General features: G+C 51.8%; 1 protein-coding gene across 2 annotated transcripts in view; it reads right to left on the bottom strand.

Annotated features, from left to right (window-relative positions):
* OPCML (opioid binding protein/cell adhesion molecule like) overlaps window positions 1-10595 on the bottom strand; it is a 1015531-nt gene that overhangs the window by 144971 nt on the left and 859965 nt on the right. The window lies entirely within an intron of this gene.

Below are 10595 nucleotides of genomic sequence, written 5' to 3'. Positions count from 1 at the left end.
TGGAGGGTTTCCTGCTACCCAGCAGGACTTCCTGAACCCGCTCTGAGCACTAAGCTCAGCACAGTGATTGCAGATCTGGGTGGCGGAGCCTGCCCGAGTCCTGAGATATCAGGTCCGGGACCAGCAGGAGGGCCATGGGTCTCTCACAAAACAGGCTGAGGAGGGTGGAGAATCAGTGCTGTCTGGGCCATGCAGGGGCGATTAGTATCAGGAACGCCCCTCACGCTCAGGAGGACCCTGTGAATGAGTGGGAATGGCGTGAAGGCAAACAGTAGGCCCTCTGGCCATGGGAAAAGGACAGCGTCTCCTAGGGAACCCCTCCTCTGTCCCATGAGGGAGCAGTGCCTTGGGTACTTCTCGTGCTCTGTGGCGAATAGGGCTAGATGGGGAAACCCCCATGCACAGAAAATAGAGTGGGCCACATCCCACCTTAGGGACCATTCATGACCCGCAAAAGACCTGCTCAGCCTGTCCGCAAGGGTATTTTGGGAGCCCGGGAGGTACGAGGCCATCGGGTGGATTTCTGCCCCGATGCAGAGGTCCCAAAGGTGGATCGCCTCCGAGCACAGGTGAGAGGAACATGCCCTGCCCTGCTTATTTATATACGCCACCGCTGTCGTGTTGTCTGACAGTATAAGGACAGACTTGCCCTTGAGATGGGGAAGGAAAACTGCACAGGCTAGGCAGACTGCTCGGAGCTCCCTGATGTTGATATGCAGGGAGATCTCGCCCGCAGACCACATACCTTGTGTGCGCAGGTCCCCCAGGTGGGCTCCCAGCGGGTGTCCAACGCGTCTGTGACAAGGCGGATGGAAGGCACTGGTCTGGAGAACAGAATCCCCGCGTAGACCAATGTCTGGTGGGTCCAACGCAAAGAGGACAGGGGCTGGAATCGTCACCACCCTGTCCCATGAGTGGGCGACCGGATTGTGGACTCGCGAAAGCCACATCTGTAATGGGCACAGACGCAGTCTGGCGTGCTGCACTACAGATGTGCAGGCGGCCATGAGGCCCAGGAGATGCATGCAGGTCCGGGCGGTAGTCACTGGAAAGTTCTGGAGCACCCTGACCACCATCTCTATTGTGAGGAATCTGGAGTTGGGTAGAGAGGCTCTCGCCGATGAAGAATCCAGAGTGGCACCCACAACTCTATTACCGGGGTGTGAGTTAGGGTTGATTTGTCCAGGTTTAGAAGAAGACCTAAGTCTTTGAAGAGCCTGCAGCCTATGGTGACGTGGGCTCTCAGGAGCCAGTCATCGAGATTGGGAAACATCTGAACGCCCCTTCTCCTGAGGGCGGTGGCCACCACCACCATGCATTTGGTGAAGGCTCGAGGGGCCGTTGAGGGGCCAAAGGAGAGGGCCGTGAATTGGTAGTGGTCCAGGCCCACAGTAAAACGAAGGAACTGCCGGTGGTGGGAGGCAATTGAGATGTGAAAATAAGCATCTTTTAAGTTGAGGGCAGCATACCAGTCTCCGGGGGGCTACGGAGGGAATGATGGACGCCAGCATCATCATTTTGAATTTTGCTTTGGCAATGAAGGAACTGAGGGTTCTGAGGTCTAGGATGGGACGGAAGTCCCCTTTGGCCTTTGGGACCAGAAAGTAGTAGGAATAGAACCCCCTGTCCCGAAACTCGGGGGGAACGCGCTCTACTGCCCCTAAAGTAAGGAGATGTTGGACCTCCTCTTGAAGCAGAGGCTCGTGAGAGGGGTCCCTGAAAAGGCATGGTGTAGGGTGTTGGGGAGGAGGGGGCGAGTGGAAAGGGATTACGTAACCCCTTTCTACTATCTCCAGCACCCATCAGTCCGACATAACAGACCGCCAGGCTTGGAGGAAGTGGGATAAATGGTCCCGGAAACTTAGTGTGGAGACTGGTAAAATGCCCTCAGGGGTCCCATCAAAACCCCTGATGGGGGCTTGAGGGTTTTTTTTTGGGGGGGGGGGGCTGGTTGTTGCGTGGAGCCGGGCAGTTGGCACCTGTTGTTCCTGCCATTATCACTCCTGCTCCTACAAAGGGAGAAGTCAGGACGTGGGGCCTGAGGGGCGCTCTAGAAACATTCCTATTTGCAAAAGTGTGCCTCTGGGTAGCAGGAGTGTGCAAGCCCAAGGATTTTAGGGTATCCTTGAGGCTATGGAGCCTCTGACCGGTCTGCTCAGTGAAGATTGCAGGGCCATCAAACGAGAGGTCTTGGAGGGTGTTTTGGAGCTCTGAGGGAACCCAAGAACCCTGGAGCCAGGAACTACGGTGTAGGACCACACCTGTGGCCATCACCCAGACAGCGGCATCCGCCACGTTGAGAGCCGCCTGGAGTGCTGCTCTGGAGCTCTCTCTCCCCTCCTCGTGGAGAGCCTTAAACTCGTAGCGGGAGTCCCTGGGGAGCAGGTCCGTGAAATTGTCCATGGACGCCCAGGTATTATAGGCATCGCGTGACAAGAGGACCTGCTGATTGGCAATGCGGTACTGGATACCCCCAGATGCGTAGACTTTCCTGCCTAGCAGGTCAGTCTTTTTTGGCCTCTCTGTTCTTAGGGGTGGCAGCGGGCTGGCCTTGTCTTTCCCTGCGGTTGACGGTTTGTACCACGAGGGAGCCCGGGGGAGGGTGAGAAAACATGTACTCATTGCCACTTGGGGAACAAAGTACCTCCTTTCGGCTCACTTATCAGTCGGGGAGATAGATGCAGGGGTTTGCCACAAGGCCTTAGAAATGTTGGCTACAGTTTTATTAACCGGAAGAGCCACTCTGGAGGGGGGCATTGGAGTGTAGGACGTCTACCGTAGGGTCCAAGTCTTCACACACCTTCTCCGCCTGGACCCCCAGACTTTGGGCCAGGCTGTGGAGAAGGTCCTAGTGGGCCCTAGCGTCCTTGGAGGGCATGGGTGGTGCAGAATCGCCTAAAGGCCTCGTCCGGAGAAAAGGAAGATGATCCCTTCTGGACCACTCCTACAGGGGCGTCCATGTGCGGTGGATCGTGGGCCTGAGGAGACGGAACCCGGCCTGGATGTAACTACGTCCTGGCTTTGGTGGTACACCTAGAGTGTCCAGAACGGCCACTGGCCCGGAGGTTGTGGGGGCCACGTTTGCTGCAACATCAGCACCGGAACTGGCTGTACCCACTGTTGTTGGCATAGGTGAGGAGGGCTGCGGTGCCGGGAACGGTGATGGGAGTGGTGCCACGAATGGGACCAGGAACCCCTTGAGGACCAGGTGGACTCCACCTCGGAGGCAGATGAATACTCAGAGGCGGACCAAAGTAGAACTGACGCGGGTGCCAATGAAGCTATTGCATGTCTAGCCGTGGATTCCAGCTTGCCGTGGTGCCGAGGCGGAGGCGGTGGCATGGCGGTGTGGGCATCCTGTGCAGAGGTAGGTGCTGGGCCCCCCTGGACCGATAGCAGTGCCGAATGGTGGTGCCGCGCCAAGTCCGGTGCCATGTCCTGGGGTGGCAGCGAGAGTAAGGGCATCTCGGTGGCAGGTGCCACGTGCGGTGCTGCCGGGGTTGGTAGGGGTGGGCGGTGGCCTCCAGCCTCCTGCACTGGACCTTCAGATGCCCTGGAAGCGGGCTGGTGCCAATTTTCCCCATGCCGCCTGGAGTGTGTCAGGGTGGGAGGAGGAGAGAGAGAGGAGTCAATGAGGACCCTCGCTGCCTCAAAGGCCTCCAGCGTGGAGGGCTCAGGGAAGTCCTCCATGGGACTGATCTCCCTGCGCTGGGAGGAAGGTCGGCCGATCTGGAAGGCCCGGGCTCCGGACTCGTTGGCGCCACATGTCCCACTGGAGGGCGCATGTCTGGACGGGGACCAGCCCGTTAGGTCTCCTCTTTTTCTGAGGTGCTGGACACTGGGACTGATGCAGGGGCCTCTGCGGTGCTGGAGAGGCGCGGTGTGCAGAACTGTCCCGCACCGACGCCGGCGCGCTTTGAGGCCAGTGCTGAGTCCAACACTGGTGCCGGCCTGACAGCTGCCTCCACTAGCTGGATTTTGAGGCGCGATTCCCTCTCAAGCTCAGTAGAGAGTTTGAAGGCCTTACAAAGACTCTTTCGACATGACGAATAGGGATTGCCACAGGGCGTAGGCCTGTGACACTTTTTGCAGGGCGTAAAGCCTTGCGGACCGGGCGTGCATGGCACGCTGTGGCAGGGAGTAACTAAAGAGAAAATAATAAAAAAGTCTTTACCGTAATTTGTAGCTACTTAGCTGGAGACTAATTGAAAGAATGAGAAGAACAATGCAGAAGACAACGATCGCTGTAAAGAGCTGAGGGTTGTTCCGACGACTCGCGGCGGTAAGAAGGGACTGAGTGGGTGAGGGGGCCAGCAGGGGTATATATGCACGGGTATACCAGCGCCACTCCAGGGGGCTCCCCTGCTGGCCCTAAGGGTACTGCTGAGGGAAAAACTTCCAAAGGCTGCGCGTACACACCTAATTGGAATGCACATGAGCAATCACTCGAAGAAGAACCAGGACTTTCCTGCCCTAAAAGACAGCCTTCCCACAGTGTGACAAAAAAAACCTGATTAGGAATATGGAGCAACTTCCATATGGGTATGTCTACACTACAAAGTTAATTCGAACTAACGGACGTTAGTTCGAATTAACTTTGATAGGCGCTACACTAGCGCTCCGCTAGTTCGAACTTAATTCGAACTAGCGGAGCGCTTAGTTCGAACTAGGTAAACCTCATTGTACGAGGACTAAGCCTAATTCGAACTTACTACTTCGAATTAAGGGCTGTGTAGCCCCTTAATTCGAACTAGTGGGAGGCTAGCCCTCCCCAGCTTTCCCTGGTGGCCACTCTGGCCAACACCAGGGAAGCTCGTATGCCCCCCTCCCAGCCCCGGACCCCTTAAAGGGGCACGGGCTGGCTACGATGCCCGTGCCAGGTGCAAGCCTGCCAGCACCCAGATAGCAGACCCTGCACCTGGCATGGCTCGAGCCAGCCACCCGATGCCCCCCAGCCCTCCCCCTCTTCCCGGGACCAGGCTGGCGGCTCCCGGGAGCTTGCCTGGGACCGCAAAAGGCGGGCACCCGCCTGGTCCAGTGCAGACATCGTGGACCTCGTCCACGACCTCCGCACTAGGCACAGGAAAGCGGCCGTCTAGGGCAGGAGAGCTGCCAGCCTGGCCACCCAGGAGCAGGTGTGCATGAAAATCAAGGTGGTCCACTGAGACCCCCGACCCTGAGCCCTGAGCTTAGAATGGCCGTACTGGGTCAGACCAAAGGTCCATCTAGCCCAGTAGCCTGTCTGCCGACAGCGGCCAACCCTAGGGACCCTGGAGGGGATGGACCAAAGTCAGTGACCAAGCCATTTGTCTCATGCCATCCCTCTCCAGCCTTCCACAAACTTCGGGCAGGGACACCACTCCTACCCCCTGGCTAATACCACTCCATGGACCCAACCTCCATGACTTGATCTCACTTCTCTTTAAACTCTGTTATAATTCTAGCCTTCACAGCTTCCTGCAGCAAGGAGTTTCACAGGTTGACTATTTGCTTTGTGAAGAAGAACTTTCTGTTATTAGTTTGAAGCCTGCTACCCATTCCTTTCCTTTGGTGTCCTCTAGTCCTTCTATTATGGGAACTAATGAAGAACTTTTCTGTATGCACCCTCTCCACTCCACTCATGCTTTTATAGACCTCTATCCTGTCCCCCCTCCGTCTCCTCTTTTCTAAGCTGAAAAGTCCCAGTCTCTTTAGCCTCTCTTCATATGGGACCTGTTCCAAACCCCTCATCATTTTAGTTGCCCTCCCCTCTCCCACCCTCTCTCTTCCCCTCTCCCACCTCCTTTTCCCAGTCTCCCCCAGTTTTGTCCAATAAAGACAGATTCTATTTTTGAACACAATTGTACTTTATTTTGTACATCAGGAAGGGGGGCTAGGGAAGGGTAAGTGGAAGGAGGTGAGGGAGGAATGGGGTACGAGCCCCCGATGGGGAGGACTGGGCTGGCTCTGCGGGCTTCTGGGGGTGGAACCTCTCCTGCAGCCCCCCAATTGCCCCCTCTCCCCAGATGGCAGCCTGCGGCAAGTGCAGCCGGTCTGATGGCCGAGTGCTGTGATGTGCCCAGTGTGGGTACTCTGGGCACTCCAAGCCAGGACTGTTTTGCAAGCGGGGCACCCCTGAGAACTGTCTGTCCGGGGTGGGGGTCGGGTCCCTTTAAGCACAGCCCTCAGCTAGCCTGAGACAGCAGCTCCACGCTCTAAGTCCTCATCTGATGCCCTGCCGGCACTGCTTCCGGCCATCCTTAATCCTGGTTCAGGGTCCACTCTGTGTGGACATGCTAGTTCGAATTAGCAAAACGCTAATTCGAACTAGTTTTTTAGTCTGGATGCGTTAGTTCGAATTAGCTTAGTTCGAATTAACTAATTCAAACTAAGTTAGTTCGAATTAGCGCTGTAGTGTAGACATACCCTATGAGAATAACAACACTGGGACTTTTCAGCTTGGAAAAGAGATGACTCAGGGGGCTAAAATATTGGTCTATAAAATTATGACTGGTGTAGAGAAAGCAAATAAGAAAGTGTTACTTACTCCTTCCCATAACACAAGAACTAGGGGTCACCAAATGAAATTAATCAGCAGCAGGTTTATAACAAACAAAAGGAAGCACCTCTTCACACAACAAAAAGTCAACCTGTGGAACTCCTTGCCAGAGGATGTTGTGAAGGCCAATTATAACAGGATTTCAAAAAAGCTAGAGAAATTAATGGAAAAATTAATGGACAGTTATTAGCCAGGATGAGCAGGGGTGGTGTCCCTTGCTTTTGTTTCCTAGAAGCCAGGAATGGGCAATAGGGGAGGGATCACTGGATAGTTACCTGCTCTGTCCATTCTCTGAAGCTCCTGGCATTGGCCACTGTCAGAAAACAGGATCCTGGGATAGAAGGCCTTTTGGTCTGACCCAGAAAGGTTGTTCTTTTGAATGAAAAAGGTGACTCTGTTAACTGGGATGAGAGTCAGTGTACCTCTTCTACCTGCACTAAAGACAGAAAAACAATCTCAGGAAAGCATGCATCTAAGTAGGTGTTTTGCATAACCTTTTCTTGTAAGGGCCTGTGATGATTTCCTCCTTAGCCTGGAAAACAATACTCTCCAGAAGCAATTTTGCTTTTTGATCACAGATTTTGCTGTAATTCCCTTCTCCTTCATCCTTTCTCTGTGTCGGTAATTGCACAAGCACAAAAACGGATGTTTCTTAAGAAAACAACCCCTCCCACTTGTTGTTCCCCAACTGGGAATTATATAATCTTTTTTTTTTGTGATACCATCATCATTTCCACAGCAGCCAATTGTGATGCATTAAGGTGGCCAACAAGGCAGCAGGGGAAAAAAGGCTCGGAGAGGAGCAGAGATCCTGTTTCTAAGGTGAGTGTCCTTAATAATGTAACGGAGAGAGCAAAAGTAGAGAAAATGTATTTTATAGAGACAGAGAGGTTTGGAAACAGAATCAGTCACATTATTCATGAAGCAAGAGAGAAGCTGCATTCTAGCTTCCTTTCCTTGCTCTTCCTATCAGTTTTCTATCAGTTCGTAGCCAATGTTCCTTGTAAGCTGTGTGCTTGTGCCACCAACTCAAGAGAGATTCTAATGCTGCCTAGATGATTAGCAAAGTGCTCACAGCTAGGTCTGTGTTTCTCCTGGTGGTGCACATTCACAAATGCCTCGGTGCACATCACAACATTTATTCCACATGTGGATAGAAAAGATGAGAGGGAATGTTGTTTGTAACGCTGTGCTCTATACTTCAGGCCAACTATAATCCCCTGAGATACAGAAAAATGCAACAGAATACTGTTCAGACATCGACAGATACACGTGTTCCCTGTGCAGATTAATGTAATCACAGGAGTTCAGGAAAACAGAGAGCTGGACAAATGGACATGAAGGGTTCCTTCCAGGCTTTTGGCAACAGCCTGGGGCAGGGATAGCATCCCAACCCACTCCAGAGGGAATTCTGAGAGTCCTTGAGTCTAAGTGAGGTGCAAGGGTCCAAAATTTTAGCTGGTGGAAATGAACACAGCTCCACTCAAGGCAATGGATTTGCATCAACTGACATCATCAGATGTTTTGGTGGAAAACTGTGGGTGGTGGTCAGTGTTCCCTCTACTCTTTTCCATCCACGTGCAGATTTTTCCATGCATAGGTGGAATAATTTGTATGTGCACCAAGTCATGTGCCAATGTGCACCACGAGGAGAAACACAAACCTAAGTATAGGCACTACGATAATTAGCTGGGCAGCACTGGAATTTCTCCTAAGCAGCCGCATACGTATGTGCCCAGCTTACAGCGGACACTTGTGGTGGTATATTGGCTACTTCAGGGAGTGCCACTATAAGATCTTCTCCATAGCTAGCCAGCTCTTCTGCTAGAGACTGGGGATATGGCCCTGCTTTCTGTCATAAGAACATAAGAACGGCCACACTGGGTCAGCCCAAAGGTCCATCTAGCCCAGTATCCTGTCTACCAACAGTGGTCAGCACCAGGTGCCCCAGAGAGGGTGGACCGAAGACAATGATCAAGAAATTTGTCTCCTGCCATCCCTCTCCAGCCTCTGACACACAGAGGCCAAGGACACCTGTCTGCCAACACGTGTAGGGCTGCGACAGTGTAGGACTGTAACAGTGGCAAAAACAGGAGGTGGAGCACCTTTGCAGGGATCAGATGCAATACGGTCTTTGCTAATGAGGGCTAAATGCAGCTTGAGAAAGAAAGAAAGAAAGAAAGAAAGAAAGAAAGAAAGAAAGAAAGAAAGAAAGAAAGAAAGAAAGAAAGAAAGAAAGAAAGAATAACAGACCGTGTTTCATTTCTTTTTTTAGCTCTATTTCAATGGCATAGTGTGGCATAGTGCCAACTTGTGGACACCACATGCATCTAACAGGAAGTGCAGAGGCAAGTAGAAATGGGCTAGAGCGAGACAGGGAGACAGAGAGTGAGCAGCTAAATCTAGTTTCATCCGTTATATTCTTGATATATTAGTTTAATAAAAGTCATTCACTCAAAGCTGAGGCTCCTGGCTTCCTCACCAGGGAATGAATATGGCCCAATATATTCATATAGAATTGAACAAATACTGCTAAACATGTCCTGCTCCTGCAAACACCCACATCAATTGTTGATGACTCTTCTTGTGAGCTTTTTGTGACCCCTTTATGGCCGGATCCAAAGCTTAAAAAGGAATCAATGGAAAACTCCCACAGGGAGGGCTTAACTCAAAATAAGCTATGCAAATTGAGAACGTCAATTGCATCGCTTATTTCAAAACTGGGAGCATCTACACAGCACTTAGTCTGAAATAGCGCACTCATCCTCCGACTTCCCTTACTCCTCGTACAATCAGGGTTCCAGGATTGGAGTAAGAAGTCCTTCAGCTTGACAGTATTTCGACATTATTTCAAAATAACTGCCTGCTGTGTAGACATGGACTAAATTATGTCAAAATAACACTAGTTATTTTGAAATTATGCTGCTGTGTAGATGAACCCATATACAGATGCCTATAGCACCACGTGAAGGCATAGGTTCAGTGTTGACACAGCCAGGAAAGGGACAGCTTATGTAAGTCAGTTCTGGGCCCCCAATTACAGGAAGGATGTGGATGCACTGGAGGGGGTCCAGTGGAGGACAACCAAAATGATTAGGGGGCTGGAGCATATGACCTACGAGGAGAGGCTGAGGGAGTTGGGTCTATTTAGTCTGCAGAAGAGAAGAGTGATGGGGGATTTGATAGCAGCCTTCGACTTCCTGAAGGGAGGTTCCAAAGAGGCTGGAGAGAGGCTGTTCTCAGTGGTGACGAATGGCAGAACAAGGAGCAATGGGCTCAAGTTGTGGTGGGAGAGGTCCAGGTTGGATATTAGAAAAAACTATTTCACTAGGAGGGTGGTGAAGCACTGGAATGGGTTCCTTAGGGAAGTAGTGGAGTCTCCATCCCTAGAGGTTTTTAAGTCTCTGCTTGACAAAGCCCTGGCTGGGTTAATTTAATTGGAATTCGGCCTGCCTTGGACAGGGGGCTGGACTTGATGGCCTTCGAAGGTCTCTTCCAGCTCTTTGATTCTATAAGTCACCCACAACATGTCCAGCAAATAATATAGGGTATGTCTACACTACCCTCCTAATTCGAACTAGGAGGGTAATGTAGGCATACCACACTTGCAAATGAAGCCCGGGATTTGAATTTCCTGAGCTTCATTTGCATAAGCCGGGCGCCGCCATTTTTAAATCCCGGCTCGTTCGAACTACTGTTACTCCTCATGGAATGATTACAGCTGGTTACTACAGTTTGTATTGCGTGAGAACATCTAAAAGCACCAAAGGAGAGCTAGGCCCTTTTGTGCTAGGTGCTGTACATGTGCGTTGTCAGACAGTCCCTGCCCCAAAGAGTCTGCAGCCTAACTAGACAAGCCAAAGAGCGGAAGGGCAAACAGAGAGGTGCGGTGACTCACTAAAAGTCATGTAGCTGTGAGACCTAGACTGTGTCGCTTCTCCTCATGCCCGCTCCAATGTTCAGTGCTGTCTATCAAATACTCACACATTCTTCTGCTCACCACCCACCCACGCTCTGGAAAACTGACACTAAACAGAAGTGTGAAACAAATCCTTCC

The sequence above is a fragment of the Pelodiscus sinensis genome, chromosome 25 (assembly GCF_052426305.1).
Source record: "Pelodiscus sinensis isolate ZL-2025 chromosome 25, ASM5242630v1, whole genome shotgun sequence".
Lineage (NCBI taxonomy): Eukaryota > Metazoa > Chordata > Testudines > Trionychidae > Pelodiscus > Pelodiscus sinensis.
This window is presented reverse-complemented; position numbering and strand designations above follow the sequence as displayed.